General features: G+C 46.7%; 1 protein-coding gene across 4 annotated transcripts in view; it reads left to right on the top strand.

The window, feature by feature from the left end:
• FRRS1 (ferric chelate reductase 1) overlaps window positions 1-21126 on the top strand; it is a 730440-nt gene that overhangs the window by 175142 nt on the left and 534172 nt on the right. The gene's annotated exons all lie outside the window — the stretch shown is intronic.

Raw genomic sequence — 21126 nt, 5'->3', positions numbered from 1 at the left:
GTGTTTTTTTTTTTCATACTACAGTGATATTTATTCCATACATATGATGTATAGCCATCTTCATATAATTATAAAATTATACCACTAATACGTGTAGATTTTCTTTTTCCAATTGCTATTTTTTCATTCAATTAGTATATTTTATTTTGATCTATTGTATTGCTTAGTTGTTTTCTTTCTTTAAATTCATTAATATAACAGTTACTTGTTCTCTTACTAAAACATGTATTTAATGAATTTCACCTACTTTATTGTTGGTGAAACTCGAGCGTGTCATTTGTGAGATGCAGGAACACCGTTTTGTTATTCGGTGCACCGTTATCTGGAAAGCTCGATCACTAGGTGCCTGTGCTCTCTATTAATGGAAGGATTCCAATTGATACACTGCCAGATAAGAAAATGTGCAATTATTGATAATGCAACATTCTATATGGTAGTGTACTGGTAAGAGCAGAAGTCGGAAAAGCGTGTTCTCTCCAGCGACAGTGCTCCATTTCCTGACACCTGAAATGGCAACATTTTGCTATCCAGCTTATTAGTTTCCATGCATTTTACAACTCATTTAACAAAGTACAATTATTTGCTTATGACCGCAGTGTTGCTAGCTGTGCAAAAACGGACCGACATGAAAGTGCAATGGTTAAGGCTGCAGCTGTCTGCAACCTTTGGCCTCCAGGTGGTTGGGACTGCAACTCTCATTAGCCCTTGCCGGCATTGTCAATTGTGATGGATCATGAGCTTCACAGTCCTAACATCTGGAGGGCCACAGGTGTCAGACCCTGTTAGGCAGAAACCTGTGCAGTTCCCTTAGGGAACACTGCAAAAGATTTAAGACCACAGGTGTTGGCAGTAAACCCAATTGGTAGCAGTCTGTACCACCCAGATTTACCTGGTAGCTGTGGCTGAGCAGTCAGACTTCCCTCAAGAAGAGTTAGACAGTATGCAAAGTATACACAATAGGCACCCAGATACAATAATACAAGAAAACACTGACCAGAGCTTTGGTATCAAAGTATATAATTATTTAAAAACACACGGTTTGAAACACTCCAGCACTCTTATTGTAAAATATTCTAAACACAGTTACTATTGTAATATATACACCCCTTTTCCTTATCAGATAAGTCACAGTAAAACACCACTTATTTTCATACAGAGGTGAGCGCTTAACTAGATGGCACTCCAATAAGTTTGTGAGAAAGGGAGGGGAAAAAGACAGAATATGGAAAGGTACACCACTCTAAGATTCAGGAACACTGTTAGCAAGGCAGAAGAGCAAAAAGTCACTGGTGAGCCAAAGTCCAAAGGCTGGGCCCACTCTTAGAGAGAGCAGAGCACAAATGCGCCCAAGATCACACAGTTACACTATGCTTTGAAAGTCTTGCAGAGGGTTCAAAAAGAGTTTAGAGAGGCTTAGGAAAGTTTAGCCAGGGTATCCCAGGCTAACCCAGGTTCGAAAGCCGGGGACTAAATCTACCCCGTACAGTCGGTAGCAAGGGAAGCCGGGCGGGACACGGTACCTTAAGTGGGAAGGATCCTCCAGCGGTGGCAGTTGTTCCTGGTAGTGGGTGCAAGTTGCATCGTCGTCCAGGGGAAGAGAAGATCTCGACTTGGAGGAAAGATGAAGGTCGTTGCCCTACCAGGGAAGAAACCAGCCGTGGAGTTTTCCGGTTAAAGGTGGTACCTTTGTGTCGTGGTAAAACGTGGTATCCCGGTTGCCAGGGTGCTTGGCACAGGCAAGGCGGCCACGAGGTACCTCAGGAAGGCGAAAAGACGGTGAAACTGGTTATCCCCACCAGTCAAAGGAAGAAGACTCTCCGGCGGGAGATCTCCTCTGTCGTTGGGAAAAGTGGTGAGACGGTCCAGCAGGGCTCCAAGGTGGTGGTGTCGTGGCAGGTCGGCTCAGCTTCTCCCTCGTCGGATTCTTAGGTCCTGTGGCAACTCAGTCCCCAAAGCCCTGCTTTTATGCAGAAAACCCCCATTCACTCAGCCTAGCTGTCACTCAAACATGCTAAGTCGTGAGCCGGCCGGCTCACCACTTGGGCCAATCAGGACGGAGTGCGACTTGAGTTGCCTAGGCAACTCAATCCAGGGTGCCTAAATCCCCCTCCACCCCTCCTAAGTACCCCAGACAGAGTGGCACCACTTTGGAGGGCTTCTGTGGAGAAGCCCGCCAAAAAGTGGAACGAAGGGCTCGACTTGGGTTGGAGTCACAGAAGAGAACACAAACGCCATTTTAGAATCAAGTTTTGGCAAAAAATACCAACCGGAGAATTAATATTAATTAAATAAACCAGCGGTATGTTCGAGGCTACCGTAAATAATTAAATAAAGATAGTAGCCTAAAACAATGGGAAATCCCATAGGAAAATATTCGCGGTTGAATATAAAAAGTAGTATCCACTGCCACCAGCCAAAACTCGATCAGGGGGGACGGAGACGTGCCCCCTCGACTAACAGACCCTGGGGCAATCGAATTGCCCCAGCCAGTACGTCCACAATATGATGGTTTGTACTGGTTCTATTCAGAATTTAAGACTTGTAAAGTCAATGGTGACTTTACATGCCCTGGGAGACAGTAGTCAGTCCCAGGGTATGGAGTCTATACTGTCCAAGGGGCCTTGGACTTTATATAGCGCTTTACTCCAAAGCGCTTTACAGCATAACAACCAGAAAACATTAAACATGGAACATAGAAGCAATAAAATATACACGCTTCAAACCAGAAAAACAGCATGTGGAACAATTTGCATTTGGGAAGGAAGAGAAGAGGAGAGGAATGGTAAGGCGGAAAGGGAAAGGGAGTAGAGGGAGTAGAAGGGATTGTGGAGATCAAAGGGGAGACAGGGAGAGATAAAGGAACAGAAGATGGAGTGGGGAGTAGGAAGAGGAGGAGGAAGGGTAGAGAAGCCAGGGAGTGGGGTGAAGGAGTGATTTTAAGGAGGAATGGAAGGAGGAATAGGTGGAGATGGAGCGGATAGAGAAAGGGAGGGAGTTCCAATATAGGCGGGGGGGGGCAAGGAGCTGGAAGGAGCAGAAACGAGAAGAGGCACAGGGGGGAGGAACAGAGTAAAACGTGATCAGGGCGTAGAGAGCGAGAAGGGGCATAGAAAGAGAGAAGAGAGGAGAGGTTAGGAGGGGCACGGTCATGAAGAGATTTAAAAACTAGACAAAGGAAGTGGTATTTAAGTTGGGAGTGGAAGGGAAGCCAGCCTAGGTTGGCAAGTAAATTGGAGATGGAATCATAGGGAGAGAGAAGACAGAGGGTACGGATGGCAGAGTGGTAAAGGGATTTAAGGGTGGCGAGATGGGAAGAGGGGAGACTGAAAAAGAGAGAACAGTAGAAAAGTTGAGAAAAGATGTGGGAAGAGATTAAGAGTTTGGTAGCATGGAAAGTAAGAGATGAATGGACTTTACGCATATTAAAGAGGTGATAGTGACAAGAGCGAGTAGTGAGGGAAATGTGGTAAGGAAAGGGAAGAGTCAAAGTAGACTCCTCGCATGAGCGGAAATTGGAAGATCGGCTGGGGGGGGAAATGAATGGACATAACTTAGTACTTAGTATCCCCGTTGTCTAGTTTCTCATGTACATTTTTTATGTTACCCTTTCTACAATTTATGGCTGGTGGCAGTGGTTTACTTTTTACTACCTTTGTGTGTTTTTACCGCGGGCTCCGTTCGCAGCTGTAGTAAGGCGCCCATGGGTGCCCATTTTGTCGAAATGGCCGGTCTTCCTTTTTTCCCCCATTTCTTGTTGGAAAGGTCTTTCTGGAGATTTACTCTGCGTGCCAAACCAGGTTTGGTCTATCTGTTCGTCTCGTCTTTGGCAGGATTCATAAGTGAAACCCGCCTCTGGCTCCACTATGTCTGGCAGGGGCCGGAAGTGAGGGAGGTGCCCGAGTCTCCCTGTGCTTAATACCCTTGGTTACAGGAATGCACCCAAGGTGATTGGCCGGCTGGCTGTCCGACAAGGACTGCCACCCTGCTGTGTGATTGACAGCTAGGCTGGAATGAATGGGAGAAACCTGCATAAAAGGTAAGGCTTTTTGGCTTGGAAGGCACAGTCAACCACTGGACGAAGGAATCTGAAGAAGAACTTGCCAGAGATGCCTGCTTCAATGAAGCCCTGCTGCTGTTTCTGAAGCTCCGAATTCGCCTCGACTAGAGAAACAGTGCATGGACGACTTCTCCCTTTGAGTTGGTGGGACCAATCAACTCCAAAGTAAGCCCGTCTGGACATCCTTTTGAAGCTGGTTGTATTTCTGCTGCTGCTGGAACCTGAGAGCCAGGAACACCAGATTGTGTGCGTTGCTTTTAAGTCAAAGCTGAGCGCTAGGAATATCCTCCGGACTTCCCTGATGCAGGACTGACTAAGCCTGAGCCACCTCAACAGAGTGCTGGACCCCAGAAGCAAGGAAAGTCTGAAGTGGTATCCCAGACCCGTGGTGTTGGAGTTTGGTGTCAGACGCAAGGAGCTGAAACACTGACGGACCGCCGAATTGAAGCTTGCCCATTGCTGCCGCCGACCATCCCATTGCAGAGCAGGAGTCCTCCGACGTCCTCCCTCTTGTCCCCACGACTGAGGCCCAGGAACAACAGGATCTGCACAGGAACCGAAGCAGCTGCAACCGTTTCTTCTAACCAGAGTTACTGTACAGTCTGAGAACTTGCCTCTTGTTGTGTAGCCTTGCTTGCTCTCAGTTGAGACCTGTCTTGGTAACCTTGCAGAGTTGCTAAAGCTTTGCCCTTCACAAGCCTCCCAGCTTGTGGCCCTTCGAGTGTTCTATTTTCTACAAACATTGCTAAAAACATTATGCAAGACGTTGTACCTACCTGCAAAGAAGATCTTAAGTCCCCCTTGACATTTTGTAATTAACATTGGCTGTCCTGGCTCCCTGAGTGACTTGTCTTACTTCTGACTCTGTGCTTTCTTTTCCCCAGGAAAGCCTTAATTTACTGAACATTGGAAGGTTTCAAAAAGTACTTGCCTGTTTATGAATTATTTGTTAACCTTTGTTTTATTCCTCTATACTATCTTTTACACCAAACTCTGTATTGCTCTAAATGTACCAGTGATAAATCAATGTCCACAGTGTCCTAGCTATGTAAGTCACCTGAGGGTGTAGGAAGTGTCTGTGTGCCATCCCCAATGGGTATAATCTGGTTTAGAGAAACTAAGTGTGTTTTGAAGTGTATTTTAATTGTTACATATATATTGCTCCCTTCTGAAGAAGGCTTAATCAACTGACTGTGAAATAAATTAATAATTGTTTTATCAATAAACCTTGTTTGTAAGAGGTTATTTGAATACTTGTCACTGTGAATCTCTGCTACTCCCCTACAGCTCACATTGACCCCTCTTGAGATAAGCCTGGCTGATCGGCCACACTACCAACCTGTGTAGTTCAGACTTCTACCAAAGGTTGGGTCCCTATTGCCAGGAGGTCAGGGTTGTTGGAGTGCACCCAAAGGGTACTGCATACAATCTTTCCTAACACCCAATGTTACAGAGATGTTTGTATGGCTTTAGCTGCCCAGTGTAGTCAAAACGAACACCTCATAGCTGTTGGTCAAGCTAACTGTTCTCTTCTAAGCTATGAGCAGGAGTGAAATGGCTCACAGCATTTCAATCCCTTGGTTTAAATCCAACTATGCTAACATTGAAGAACTTTAAACAAAAGCTTAGCTTGTTTGGCAGATTAAAAAACTGAAGCAGTTTTTGTTAGTAAGTGGCTACTGTTGATGTTACAAGAGCCACTGTACTAGAGATCACTTGAGTTAAGCCACTTGGGCTCACCAGAAATCCGTACTTGAAGAAATCCATACCACACCCCTCTTTCCCCCTGCACCCAGGAAGCAGCAGTACATTAAGCCCTGACAAAGTGCACTTGAAGCACCAAACATATACCTGCACTATCTGCTCTATTGTAGTTGAACCAACACCAACTAAAAACTATACCCATCGATATGGGCATTGAAATATTCAATAATACTAAATGCCCAAATGGTAATACCTCTCCACTTGGTATCCTCTCTACTTTCAAGCTCTTGTAAACAAGAGACCTGATGAGTACCTCATCTTCCCTAGCACCTACAGCTGCCTGCAAATCTACATTTATCCTAAAAGGCAGAACAGCCAAGTTTTTTTAGCACTCATTGATCTGAATTCTCCAAAATAGGTCAGAATAAATAAATAGGTTTGATAACTCACATATAGCTATTATAGTTGCTCAGTAGCCCATCGTTGAAGGCTAATGGCCCTTAAGGAAAGCTGACCTGGCACATAATTTCCGTCTAGCCCAAGCAGACCGGCCGACCGAAGTGAAGACTTGGGACTATTACTAACTGGATCACCCTTCACTGCGGCTCTGACTGCAATTATCTCACTGGCATAATGCTCGGAGTTCCTCATTGATGGATTCTTTTTTGAGCAAACCCAGCCTGTCTCAAGTGTACAACCTGTTTGCCCTAATAATATAAAATATAAGTCGCATGGCAGCTGGCACTCTTACCGTAGCCCCTCTTACATTTCCATGGGTCCTGCCAAGACGCAAGGAATGGTTTGTAGTCTGTGAGCTGTGGCAGTGTAGGAGGTAATTAATACCTTTTTAATCAATATGGTGGGCTTAATGGGAAGGAGTGGGCGGTGTGAGTTAGCATGTGCGAGTAGCAGTCAGCTTGATTCTACCTGCAGGTAAAGACTACATTCTGAGCAATCTGGTCGAGGCTCTGCCCTGTGAAGGAATTAGCAATATTGTTGCTGGATGGATTTCTATTGACTGTGCCAGGGCAGTTGAAAGTTGGTTCAAAGTTGACTGAAGGGAATAATTTGCCCACTCTTATGTGGAGTTTTCTTTTTGTTTTGACAACTCTTCCATCTAAACGTCTTTGCTTGAACATATTTTTGTTTTTGATTTTTTTGTGATGCTTGTGCCATACAATTGCAGAAAGAGAGAGAATGAATATGGGGTTTTTGAACTGAGAATATCTGGTTGGCACAGCAATGCCATGTCATGAACCTACCAAATCACTGAAATGTTTTTCCAAACTCCTCCATTGCACTACCCAATGAGGTTACCTAACAATATTTGCTTGCATCAGCAGCTTTGTAAGAAGTAAGTCTGGTGCCGGGCCGTCCATTTACCAGCTTTGCAGTGATTTCCAATGTGGTTATTTTGGGCTACTTTCATGGCCAATTGGGTTATTTTTGAGTTATGTTTCACAACAGATTTGTTTTGTCCTCCGAGATTGCCTTTCTACTACCCATCCACCCACCCCTACCCAATCCATCCTCACTCTCTACCTTAACCCCCATTACGTTTGCTGGTTGGGTTTTGTTTGGGCTACTTTTGACAAGTCCTCCTAAGGCTGCTTTGTTTTTTTGCCCCAACCAACTACCATTACCCCCAAACGCCCCACTCTTCCTAAATGCTACTTCCCCTCTCTACCGATGCCCGCCCCACCCCCCTCTCTACGCCCACCCTACCCTCTACCCCCGCCCGCCCCTCTACCTTCCCTCTCTACCCCCCCACCCGCCCTCTCCTCTACCCCCCCACCCGCCCTCTCCTCTACCCCCCCACCCGCCCTCTCCTCTACCCCCCCACCCGCCTGACCTCCCCACTCTGCTAACAAAATACTAAAGGAAGGGGCGGCTATTAACTTGAAAATCACCTGCGCTGGGTCCACTATAAGTTATGTATGTATAAAAACACCTCCCGCAGCATGTGTCTGGGTAAAGGACCAAAACCCTAGAGGTCCACTGAGACAAAAAGGAAATAACTGACTACCCAAGATAACTATGCGTGTGGAACATGTAATATTAATTTGCAATCACAATCAAAAAAGATAAGGTGTAACATACATGCAGGATCTGCCTGCATACAAAAACAATTGTGTAACAGTGGACAGCCAACGCGTGCTTCGACCTTACTTCAGGTCTTTATCAAGGCTGTTAAAACATTGCAGTAAGAAATAAGTCATTAATTTGTAAATCACCCGAAAAGTGAAATCCAAGAACAGACATAGTTGCCATATTGTGAAATACATATGATGTAATCTGCCGTAGTGCACGAAAAAACAAAAATACAGAGCATATGTTGAAATATACCATTGTTGATTACAAAACGAGGAACAGGTGGGATTGAGAAGCAAAAGAGAACAGTAGTTCAAGATCTGTTGCAATACTTTTCTGTGGCAAATTAATGAGACTGAGGGACCACCATGAAAATCCACCAGGGGTTAAAATCCTATTTTAGTAATTTCTGAGAACATTATAAGGAGAGTACACTGTCCTGGATGTTTATAAGGTTGAGCATGTATGAGCCCCATGTGCGAAAAGAGAGAAATGAAATCCATGCTGGGCTGTGAGAAAAGAGGGGCCACCAATCGAGCCCGATTGAGGTCAAGCTGGGAGCAATGAAGAGAAGGTGTATATGAAGTTACATTTTACCCAGACAATTAATTCAGAGCTATCCGAGCGGTAGATCAAATATCCCCCCAAGTGGGCGATAACTGTCAATAGTGTCTCAAGAGGGTCTAGGAAAAAGCGAGAGAACAAGAAATGCACTATGTGACAAATTATAGTAATATTAAGGCGTAAAGGCACACACTCAATTGCATGCTCCTTAACAAATGTGACAAATGGTGGAGTTGTATGCAACTGCCAAAATGCAGCATGCAAACCTTTTAAGCATGGAACGAGATTCAAATGAAGGCACATAAAGAGGAGTTTTCTGAAATAAGAATAAGCAAATGCAAGTAATAAGCTCCCAGTGGGTTTGAATTACAAAAAAGCAATGTGCAGGGTTGAAGGTAAGTCCTTACCAATGATAGTCATGTGACAGAAAATGAAATGCTGCAATGCTGCATGAGGACCTTTCAGTAATAGCGAAATAGCAGACCAATGTATCCTAACAAATGAAGGCTGTAAAAAAGGAAAGAGTACATGTAACCGTGGGAACGCACTTGGGGGCTAACGGAAGAAAACAAAAACATCTTACTGAGTGCATGTCTTGGTAAAAAGTACACACAATTAAAGCCTTTCGGCATCGCTCCAGCGTTCGTGCAAGTGTCCGGAGACTCCATACTGAATGTGAATGAAGGATCCGTGACCGCGTCTAGAGACCCAAAGTGGTTGTGTTAAAACCTGCAGCCATGTTTATTAAGTTAATGGTGAATTCTCCATGAATTTAGAAGCAAAGTGGAATATTGTTAGATGAACAGCGATATATATATTTCTGAGGCTTGTGGAATCTGCTTATATTACATTCCGTGCATAGGCCGACATCTAGTGAAGCTGTGGAGTATTAGTTTGTTTTTCGAAACTCGAAAAGGGGCGTCGAACTAGGGCGTGCCAGTAATACTATCCCTAGTGTAACGTCCACTGTACCCATGATCCCTCACGCGTGTAGGACCCTCAGATTGTACTTTTTCGGACATGAGGTAGCATGAGGAGCAGCGCGAGTACAGAGTATCCAAGCAGATAAGACTACAAGCATCCATGTGCCTTCTCTGAGGGGAGGAAGGGCGGGAGCATTTGAATCTAAGCAGATGCAAGCATCAGAAATATGATTAAGGTGAGTAATGTATCCCTTCTGAGGCTGTGCATAGATTAGCGAGCAGTGTTGGTAGAAGGAGGTGGGATCTGAGAAGGGTCATGAGCGAACAAATGTCTTAGAACCTCTTGTCCCACTTGAGTATCTGTCTCGGAATGAGATTTTGGCATTTTCGTTTCTGATCCATAAGTCAGAATAGGCATAGTTTTCTGTTTGTAGTATATTAGTACTTTTGCGATAGTAAATTTTCAAAACGTACTATCGATAATTCGAGCTTGGGATGATGCTGTGCTTACTTTTGCTTTCATGCTTGCCTCATAAGGCTGGTCACTAGGATGATTATTTATATTGACCCCCAGATATATGTATGTTGGAACAGTTTGAAGTTCTACGTTATCTAAATTCCATACATTTTTCGCTGGCATTTATTCCCATCTCTAAACTCCATTACTTGAGTTTTTACCATGTTAATGTTTTTATGTGGTGCTACGAGCTCATGCGTTTGAGATAAGTTTGTGATTTCCTTGTTGCTGCTTGTATTCAAGAAGGTGTGGCTCACAGTGACTGCAGGGTTCCCCCTCTTTTAGATTAGCCCCCTTTGAGACGTTACTCGCAGACGAGTGGCTAGTGGGAGGTGGCCACCCACTTATTAAGTTTTGAGAGGTGAGCGTTGGCATCCGAATACTGGTGGATTAAGACTTTATTCTTTGCAGAGTTCGCATTCCGTGGCTTGCATTTGTCTTTCTTCCTCTCTTGGATTTACATTTGGAAGCCGCCCCTCCTCCTCCTTCCCACTCTAACTGCGATTAGGATCTTCTTTATTTATACACATACTGACTGCCATTTTACGTTGTTTCTATATTAGAAACTCGAAGCAACCCAGATATGGCTTACGCAGTGTGACTACTAACACAGGGAAACGTGCTCCTAGTCCTACACGTGGTACTTCTCGCTCGGTCACTCAGTGCACAACAAACTATAAAAAAGGCTAAAAGCGGCACAAAGCGTGACTCCACTGGCAATCATGAATTATTTAAAGGATAAAGTCGCAGGCACGGTTGATGGCGGCCATTTATCTGGGTCCTTGGCAACTGAAGTCGCCCCTTGTAAAAGGAACACTAGCAAGCTGGCCAAGAGTACTCCTGACTGTTCTCCAATGATAGATAACAATGGATCGCTTCTAAATATGTGGCTAACTTTGCAGCGCAATTCACTTGGCCCTAACAGTTCAAGCTATGACAGTATCATTGGTTTAAATCTCTCAGCCAGTCCTGACTTGGAGAAGCTTGTTTATATCGGAGTACTCATTTGGCAAAGAAGGTAGAATGGAGGAAGCTACGATTGTAAGTAACTCATCCTTGGTCTTATTAATTGCCCTTCTTCCTCTTTGAATACTATTCTGTCCAAATGAGATGCTATTTTTCTTCTCTGCATGAAACTGGCTGAAGAGCAGTGTGAGCTAAAACGGATATTACCACTTGTCGTGGATAGAATTATTGACTCTAGCTCCTCTCCTTGCTTAAAGTCTGGTACTGACAAGGGTATAAAGGATGCACTTTTATCACAAATACACATCCCGGTACGCTACCCTCCCTGTCTCCCAGCCAGTGCTTCCACTTTGCTCCACACCGTTCCGGTTTCTTCGAGAAAGGCCTCTCAGCCTTTACTTAAGGTAGGTGTGGTTTCTCACCAAGAGTCACTGATAGTAACAGCGGAATCGGAGAAGCATTCAGCAGAAGCGCTCTGTATTGAACAGTCACTTCTTAACAGCCCTCGAAAAGCTTCTATAAAGAAGTGGTAAAAACACCAGCATTCCTCTCGCCTGACTCTGCAAAATAAAAAAGTTTACCTGTCTAAATCATCGAATCTTAAACTGGTTGAGAAACATGCCATTTCAAAAGCAACTCCTTCAAGTTTTGGCCACTTAACTATTACAAATGAACTAAGTGATTGCTCAAATGAGCTAAGTGATGGCTCTGGTTCTGTTACAGGGCTCAATTGATAAATGGATTCGACCTCCGAGGAGTTCTTCGGCAAAAAAGGACACATCTACCCAGAGTGAAATTAGCAATGTGGCACTGCCTATGGAGCAAGTTAATTGTGATAGAGTTCAGTTTACTTTGCCCAACATTTCTGACCTTCCTAAGGATACAAGCTTCCTCCCTGGCTCTCTGCTAACATCTAATTCTGGGTTGAAAGTCGGCGATGGTAATAGCCGGGTTCTACAACTCAGCAAGTCGCCCACCACCCTGGAATCCATGGGGAGTGGGGGCTCAGCTCAAAATATATTAAAATGGAGTCAAATCCGTCATCTGCCTGCTCTTTTCTGAATAGTTCATGCCCCAAAGTTATTGTATTATATCCCTGATTTGTGCAGAATTTCATCGCTGGACAATGAAAGCCTTAAACTGCCGGTGTCTAGCACTACCAAATGGGTCTTTGTTTCTCTCGTCTCTCCCTATGTGGCTTAGTTGATTTGTAAAAATGCTAAGCGACTGATGAGATGGGGTATGTGGTATCTGATTTTCAACTGGCCTTGCATAGAATTAGTTCCACAGGCCTCATGAGAGAATACTCCTATTCTAGACCATCTTTTAACAACTTCACCTCTGTAGTCAATGGGAAGGGTTTGATGCATGTGCAGTCTAGGCTGCCGCGTATGTAGTTGATGGTCCAGAAGCAGTCCTGCTGACCCTGTGCCATTGACTAGGGAGCTAATTTCCAGTTTTTTTTCTTGGAATTCACGGAGCCATCACTCTTTTCTTACTAAAGTGGGGGGCGAGATATGATAATGCAGGCACACACATTTTTTCTTCAGGAGACTTGGTTTGATATGGACAGATATTCTCGTATTTTCCAACTTCCTTTCCATCTGACAGCTGTTCGCCCCAAAGGGGGCTTATGTATTGGTGTTAAAAGTGAACTCTCTGGGGTTTGAGAGATCATTGCAATTTTCTCTCTGCGTTGTTGCCAGATTTTCCTCCGGATTCTCGTGGTACGATGGTGGCGACCTTTGATGACACACCATTAAGGGTACTGATGGACCTCACGGAAGTGGCGATCGATTCCCTACGGGCATGGTCCACCCAGTCGCACAAAAGGGGGAATTATTCTTACAGTGGCCTTTAATGCTGATTGCTCATTGGAGGCACAGGAGGCCAGTTGGTGGAGGAGGAGGCGGGGGGCATAAGTCATTGGCCATAAAAAGGCTGACTTGAGTGATCATGCTATGCTTTGTATGACATGCAATGCCCATAGGGTAAAGGCCCGGGGAATCTTCTGCTCCAATCCTACTGTAAATATTCAGAGGAACTGCCTTAGTTGGTCTACGACAAATATTAACAATTTGAGTTATTTTTTGGCACATGGTGGTAAGTACTGTCGTGATATGATGCGGAATAGTAATTGGGACTGGATTTTGATGATGAATACATACTGGCCTCTGTTACACAGGCACCTTGTCAGCAGCAGGCATACTGGGGTTTTATATGATTTAGTTATTGATAAAAAGGAAAAAGAATTAAATACTGGTCCGTAGAATTGGTAGAAGTGGTAGTCTGGGGACTGCTGAGCAAAGGAAAGTGGTCGGTAGAGTATGAGCCCAATATAGACATTGGCTTGCGAATATCGCATTAAAGACTCCTCCTCTAGCTCAAAGTTTAACCTCTTGATTAGGACCCATGACACCAAAAAAAGTGGCATTTTATGAGGACGTATAGATCGGGCTCTGCTGCTATTGAAGTGTGTGGCATTGCGGAGGCAACATGGCGCACATTTATACATGTACCTTACTGGGATGAAGATGAAAACAGCCCCTTGATTATTATGAAATCGTTGGCTGGGTCCTTGGTTTGGAACCATGTCAGGGCGGCCAATATAGAGGCCTTGATGGTTAAGTCTAGAGCTTCTAGGGCTACAGGTCCGGATGGATTGTGTAATGCTTTGATCAAAACTGATCCTCCACTCTGGGCCGCTCAATTGAAAGAACCATTTATGGAGATCTCTGAAACTGGTGTTATTCCATGCTCTTGGCAGAAATCTATTTTGATTCCGGTTTGAAACTGTGGTTCACACCTGAAGCCTGCATGTTATTGGGTCCTGGCAACGCTTGACTACAGTTAAATATTTTCCAATCATTTACTGGAGTTGCTCACAGCTTGGACCTTGGCAAACCAATTACTACACACCCAACAGACTGGCTTTAGGAAGGGTCTTGGCACCTCCCATGAGTCCTTCTTACTTTGATTTCAGATACATATCATAATCCAGACACTTTGTTATACCTCTGCTATGTGGACTATAGTGCTGCATTCAATGGTGTCAATAGGTCCAAACTTTGGGAGAAATTGGAACCCTGGGGCATTGACCATTTCCTTCTTTATTTTATAAAACCTGTACATAATGATACCAGTGTCAAGGTAAGATTATCCCAGGACGGGGTACTTTCTCAGTCGTTATCTACCAACATCAGACTTAAGCAGGGTTGGGTTCTCGTGCCCCTGCTTTTCGTTTTAAGTCACCGACTTTGCCTCGGCTTTGAAGCGAGCACATAATCCCCTTCCGCATTACGGGAGGGAAGACATCTGCTCGACTGATACTGTCGTATTGGGCAGGACCGTTGTGTGCTTACACTACTCCCTGAATGCACTTTCTCTATATGCGGTCACAAATGGATTGACCATTAATGCTGCTAGAACAAAAATCCTGATTATATGCAGAAAGGCCTATGGCGACCCTTCCTGTTATTGCACTCTTGGGGGTGTCCGCTTAGAATAAACCAACATCTATATGTACCTGGGCATTCACATTCAGGCTACCCTGTCTCTTAAGTACTTCGGCGAGACCAGCCCTCTTAAAGCCTGGTCACAGTGGCTCTCAATCAATAGTTATAAATGTGGGGGCCGCTCTCTTGAGGCTAAGTTGATGGCCTATAGGATCTCTATTATCCCTGGTATCCTGTATGCTTTGGAAGTATTACCGAGAAGGCGGTAATCTGGTTTAGTAAATTGGAGGCAAAAATAATGCGCTCCCTATTTAGGCCTCCCAGGATCAGTACCAGTGGAGGCGTTTAGACTTGAACTGAGCCTACAGTCCTTAACCTCAATTTGGAAAGTCTCAGTTTGTAAACTTTGGGTGAAGATTAAATTTGGTGGGTCAGTAGGCGATTCTCTTTTGAGCTGCATGATAGATCATGCAAGGTGTTTTTCCAGAAGCACGTGGTACCAGGAAATGGAGACCCTGGATGGCCTTAATAGTTTGGCTACAGGCCTGACCTGTACTCGTGACTCTGTTGCTCTGTCCCCAAGTCAATTAGACATTAAAACTGTATGACCATGTGTTGTCCCTGGCACATTTGGCTAATCTGCACAAATATCTGTATATTTTCAGTGGGGGGGTGTGACTAGCAGCTAATGGAGTAGGTCGCATTTCAGACCGCTCCCGTCGGCTCCTACAATATCCTTGTGTATAGCAAGCAATATTGCAACAATCTCGCTGAAAGTTGGTGATGGCATGGGGGGTGACATCACTGGGGAGCCGAGCTGTGCCAGAAGATGGGCTGCGAGGCGCAGTGGTGCAGGACCTTGAAGGTGCCTTTGTTCAATATGGCGGCCAGCCAGACGGAGTGAAAGCGGCCGTGCAGCAATGGCCCGGGGATTGCGAGTTGCCTGAGATGCATACAAGGTGCAGAAGCAGATCGGAAGAAGAGCGATTGTTGGGAGGGGCGGCTGTGGCACCCGTAAAAAAGAAGACTCCATCCGACGGTGGGAACGCCCGGATCAGAGTGGAGGAAGGCCGTGGAGCGCGGTCGGATCCCCCCTGGTGTGGGAGACCCTATGCAGCATACCAGGCAAGGGTGTGCTGAGTCCCCAGTTGCCCCTGCCCCCGGCGTGAGGAGACCGGAGAATGAGGACGCACATAAGATGGCCCAGGCCACTCTGTGGTGACGTGCACGTAAGTAACCAAGCCCCCGGGGCTAAAACAGCTGCTGTGGAGGTTCTGAGGCCTTAACTTTTGTTGCTCTCCGACATCCTTATGCTCAGAGGATGGACGCGCGCCTGGGATAGGAGGACCCTGGGCCAAAGGTTGGAATTGTATTTTTGAAGTGCGCTGAGGACCTAATGTGAGGGGACTGAGCGAGGGCCTTGAACATAAAGAATTAGGCCACAGTGTGAAATCTCGCAATAAAGCACAGACATTGGAACCCTTGCGGGCAGCAGATTGGAAGCACGCCTTGTATGAAAAGGATCTGGGCTGCATATAATAACAAGGAAAGCAGCTCTGGACGTTGGCCTGGCCATAGGGAATCCTCAGGCAGACTGGGTGGAATAAACAAATTGCGTACAGGCCTGCTCTGAAGACAACCGGCAGCCTTTGAGATTCCTATACAACGGAGACCGGAGAACGAGGACGTACATAAACCAGCCCGGGCTGTGCTGCGGTGACGGGCACATAAGTAACCAAGCACCGTGGGCTTAAACAGCTGCTGAGAGGGTCCTGTGGTTGTACCTTTCGTTGGGCTCCGGCAGCCTCATGCTCGGAGGTCCGGACGCGCACCTGGGATAGGAGGACCCGGGCCACAGGGTGAAATTGAATTTTTGAAATGTGCTTGAGCCCCTAATGCGCAGGGGACTGAGCACAGGTCTTGAACATAAGGACCCGAGCCACGGAGTGAAATCTCGCAATATTGCTCAGACATTGAAACCATTGCGGGCAGCAGATTGGAAGTGCGCCTTGCATGTAAGGGATCTGTACTGTGTAAAATAACAAGTAAAGCAGCCCTGGGGGTCCCCTGGCCATAGGGAATCCTCAGACAGACCGAAAGAGAGAAACAAATTGCGCACAGCCCCGGGCTGAAGACAACAGGCTGCCTTTGAGATCCCTATACAACAAGGGACTGCATATAGGCAGTATTCCATCTCTGCCAATTGCAGCTCTAGCAACAACGCCTGGCCAGCTCTCGTGACCACGATAGCGGATTTGAGGACAATAGCCATACTTGCCGCAGGGACAAGCAAGATCCGCGACGATAGCCCAAGTGTGCACACTTGCGTGGCGAGCTGCAGTGGACACGGCTGTTGGGGGGCCAAGGCACAGCGGACATAAATAGTGACAGTGGTGGTGTACAAGCCCCTGCAGCTGTCATACACGAGTAGAGCCCTGGTGGGACCTCAGCCCCAATTATTTTACGAACACCTACACCCAGGTCCCAAAGCAGGGGCTGGGGGAGGACCGAAGACGAGACAGAGCACAGGTATCCAGCAGGCTCGATGCCTCCTAAATTGGCTAAACTGAAATCAAGCCAGACCACACTGGGCGGGTTTGCCAAGGTTAAGAAACAGACTCTTGTGGTGAGATGGAATGTGCACAGGAGAAAGAAGGCAAGCCTATTGAGATGTATAAACAAGTGATGCAGGCGATTGCAGACTTAAAAGCCTCCATGGGCACGCAGATCGCGGCAGCACAAGTAGACGTCGGACTGTTGCGCCAAGATGTGTGAAACTTAGCAGGGCGTACTGTCACTATGGAGACCTAAACAAGGGAGAACCCAGGGGCGCTCGGTGATACGCAGGCTGATGTTCATATACTACAGCAGAAGGTCAGCCTCCTGGAAAATAGAGTGGAAGAACGGAAGGACCGGCCAGGAGAAATAACATTTGTATAGTAGGCTTGTCTGAAGGGGAGGAGGGCACCGACCCTACGGCCTATATCGAGAACATGTTACTTCAGGAGATTGGGCCTGGAAACCTCACGCAAGGTTTCATAATTGAGAGAGAACACAAAGCACTGACCAGACTTGCACTTCTGAGGCCGATCATCGCCAGGGTCCTGAACTATAAGGACAGGGAGAAAATATTAGCATGCTACAGGCAAGGGGGCGAATTGAGAATGGCTTCGTCAGATCTGGCGGTCTTCCCTGACTACACTTTCCAAGTACAGAAAATCGGGGTGCAATTTTCAGTGGCCAAGTCAAGGCTCCGAACGGCAGGCCTGAAGTTTGTTGATCTAGTCTGCGCGACTCAAAATCGTACATAAAAACAAGTCCTGGTACTTTGACCTCCCAGCAGACGTGCAGGCATGGATGGACAAGAGAGAAGATAGGACCTGGCGACAAAGGGAGGGAGGAGGAAAGATGTAAAGGAAGCTCTACGCAACCGAGCATCTAGTGTACTGGTCTGGATTGCAGTGGGAGGCAGAGCACGAGTAACTCGGACGCTGAGCAGACACTTGGAGACGAGAGATCTTTTGCTGGGAGCGGGAGGCTCCCTTAAACAGACTTTCTGCGCTTGCTAACTCTTTCCCTTCTTGGTACATGACGGTATTTCGGCAAAGTGTACCATGCTAAAGAAGGAAGTACTTGTGGCTGCAGTTGCCACCCCAGAGTTCTTTTTCTTCCTATGGGTACTTGTTTATGTGCCTATCCGCTGTGCACTATCCTCAAGCGGGACGGCTTGGGGCAAATGCGAGGAGCGGACATGTCTGAGCAACGGTAACGTAGCTGGGTATTTAGTTGTGGTTGGGAAGTTTTTGGGGGGGAAGGGGTTGCTTGCACGGATGTCAATTGCGATGGATAGCGTATTATCTTTGTGTGCACCCCTCATAAGAGCAAAGCGGAGTTGGATGAGAAATGGGGGTGGTTTGGCCCTGGAGCGGGAGAGAAAGGCCAATGGCTGGATCTGTGCAAGTCCTCAGATGGAATGTAAGGGGTTTGAATGCCTATGTGAAAAGAAACTGGGTCTACACCTACCTTAGGAGATGCAAAGTGGACATAGACATGCTGCTATCCTACTGCTGAGAAGCTAACAATGTTGGAAAGGAAATGGTGGAGGGGCAGGTCCTGGGCTCTACATATGGATGCAGAGTCCTAATATGGATTGCACCCTCAGTACCCTTTAAGGTAACCCATGTTAAAATGGATAATGAGGGAAGGATGGTGGTGGTGCAGGGTCTTCTTGAACAAGTGGACACATGTCTGATCAATACGTACGCCCCCAACCACAGGGCTGCTAGGTTTTTCCAGACCCTGAACGCCAGGCCAGGCTGGGCCCTTACAGGAGTTGTAACATAATATGGGGGGGTGAGTTTAACTGTACTCTGAACCCTCTCCCGGACAGATCATTCACGAAGTATACTAGGCCGGCTCCGCCTGCCATGACGCTTACAGACACTTTTGGACTCCTTCGCTCTGGTGGACGCCTGGAGAAATGTACATAGCGATGCCAGGCACCACATGCTGTGCAAACAAGAATAGATTACTTTTTTATAGGCTGCGAATCAGCTCTCCTCATTATGAATGCACAGTACAAAGGTAGAGTGTTGTTGGATCATGCACCGCTTATTCTGCTGTGGCAGTATGTGCCCCCTAGAGCCCCGATCCCTACCTGGTGGCTCAGAAGTGAGTTGCTGCATGACCCCTGCCCCCCCATTCCAGGATTGCATCAAAGACAGCATCATTCCCTTGTTTGGCATAACAAGGGAAGCGTCCTAGTGAATGGACCTTTTGGGAGGTGCTGAAGGTAGGGGTTAGATGAATAGCCATAGCGGGGTTAAATGGTGTCCAAGCGAGCATAAGCAGGGATTTGTCCTCCGCAGAGGAATGCTTGAGATGGAGCAATCGCAAGAGCAGCTGCAGGACAAGAATGCAAGGGTCTTTTAATGAAAACAGAAATGTATGCAATGTTGGGAGAGATTGGGAAAACATAGTCTTGCAAGATACACTGAAGCAACATATAGAGGGATACAAACCTGGCCGCTTGCTGGCATGGCTGTATAAAAAGGAGGATAAACAGGGGCCCATACACTCCATATACACAAAACAAAGAGATCTGCGTCATAACCAGAAGGGTGTCAATGACGTGTTTCTAGAATTTTATCAGATTCTTTATCAGGAGAGCTCCGAGATACCAAGAGCCCATATAGAGGAAGTGCTGGACGAGACAACCCTTGGAGCGAAGACATGGAATGCGTTACCGGCTTCCTTGCTTAAGACCAGGACCTCCTTGCATTCCAGAAACAACTGAAAACATATCTCTTTAATTAGTATGTATTCTCGATAGCAGCTCGGTCACTATACCTGTCTCTCGGCGCCTGGATGCCCACGGGCTTTGGCGTGGTACAAGCATAAATAACAAACAATTGCACATGCCGCATGCTGAGGGTGGCATTAGGGTTCCGCAGTTTGAATTATATTATGTGGCAGGGCCGGTACAGTTTGTGGTGGACTGGCTGGCAGACGACCCCACCCCGGACACTTTGATACAGCCCGCAGGTTCACAGCACTACCTGAAAGAATTGGTGTGGATCAGGAAACCCTGGGGAGGCCATTGGCCACATCTAGTGGCCCTAGGAGTGAAAATGTGGGACAGAGCTTTGGTGGCTATGGGGCTCACAGATCCCTTCTCGGTGCAAAACCTGCTGGTTTTGGTGATGGCACCATCAACACAAGGCAGGAGGGGAATACGCACTAAATGGGGAAACTTGTGAGGTGTCCACAATAGGGGATCTGTTACAGGATATCTGTTAAATTGCACGCTTAAGCGGGCAGTTATCCAATTAAACTGCGTACTTCAGTCTGCCCCCGATTTACTTAATACTTAAGTTTGAATCTTCTCTCTGTACTAGCCAATACTGGAGCTGGAAAGTGTATTCCAAGGGATCAACAGATATGTCGTCTGTACCGGTTGAAACAATATGCCATGTACTCGTGCAATGCACAGTTCTCAGGCCGAATTATGAAAAGGGTTATTTCAAATTTAAGATCTGAGTTAGATCGTTTTGAAGTATGATAATTGATGGGGGCGTGGCCTGGCAGCCATGGATTAGGCTGCTCTCTTGAAGAGCTCTGTGGATCCGCAAACTCATCCGTAGAAGCGCGCCGACTTAAGCAACAAATCCAACGTCAAAATGACACCGGGGCTGCATGAATGCATGGAGCCTCTGATACGTGAGGCCATGTGAAAAACCAGATGATATTGAAGATTTTATGCAACATTGTTGCTTGCGGTGAGTGTCCTGAGCTGGCAACAAAATGGCGGCCGCTCAGTGACTGAATAAAAGAACAGATTCGCCGAGGCTGGAGCAGGGGCTGGCGTGGACAGAGTAACTGGTGCCCGTTATGTGAAGCACTGCAGCTGTGGAAGGACGGCGCAGATCAGAAAGTGCTGCCCAAGAACTTGTCTGCCTTGCACTAGCAGCTCGGGTGTGCCCGGGGCCCAGAGATAGAGGTGATAAGTCTCTGTGCAACTCTGCAGGCACCGAAGTGATCCCTCCTGCGCCCGAGGCACGAACAAGGTGCGGGAGCCGGGACCAGAGAAGCCCGCCGGCCCGCTGTGTAGCGCGGAGCGCCGCAGAGCTAAGGAGCCAGAGGGGATGGAGGGGGCCCAGGAAGCGGAGCATCAGACTGCTGGTGAGAGGTGCAGGCGCACACGGCTGCGAGGAGAGCCAGGGTGGCGAGATTGTTGGCGGCGGGGGCCCAGCGCCCCGGAACAAGGGGACCGGTGATGATGATATGGGCATGAATAAGCCCACGGATATTAAGAGCGTGAGACAGCGTGACCTCCAAAAAAGTGTGGCG

The sequence above is a fragment of the Ambystoma mexicanum genome, chromosome 1q (genome assembly GCF_040938575.1).
Source record: "Ambystoma mexicanum isolate Mex_15411 chromosome 1q, UKY_AmexF1_1, whole genome shotgun sequence".
In the NCBI taxonomy this organism is placed as follows: Eukaryota; Metazoa; Chordata; class Amphibia; order Caudata; family Ambystomatidae; genus Ambystoma; species Ambystoma mexicanum.
Note: the sequence above shows the minus strand (reverse complement) of the source record. Positions and strands in the feature narration are given on the sequence as shown.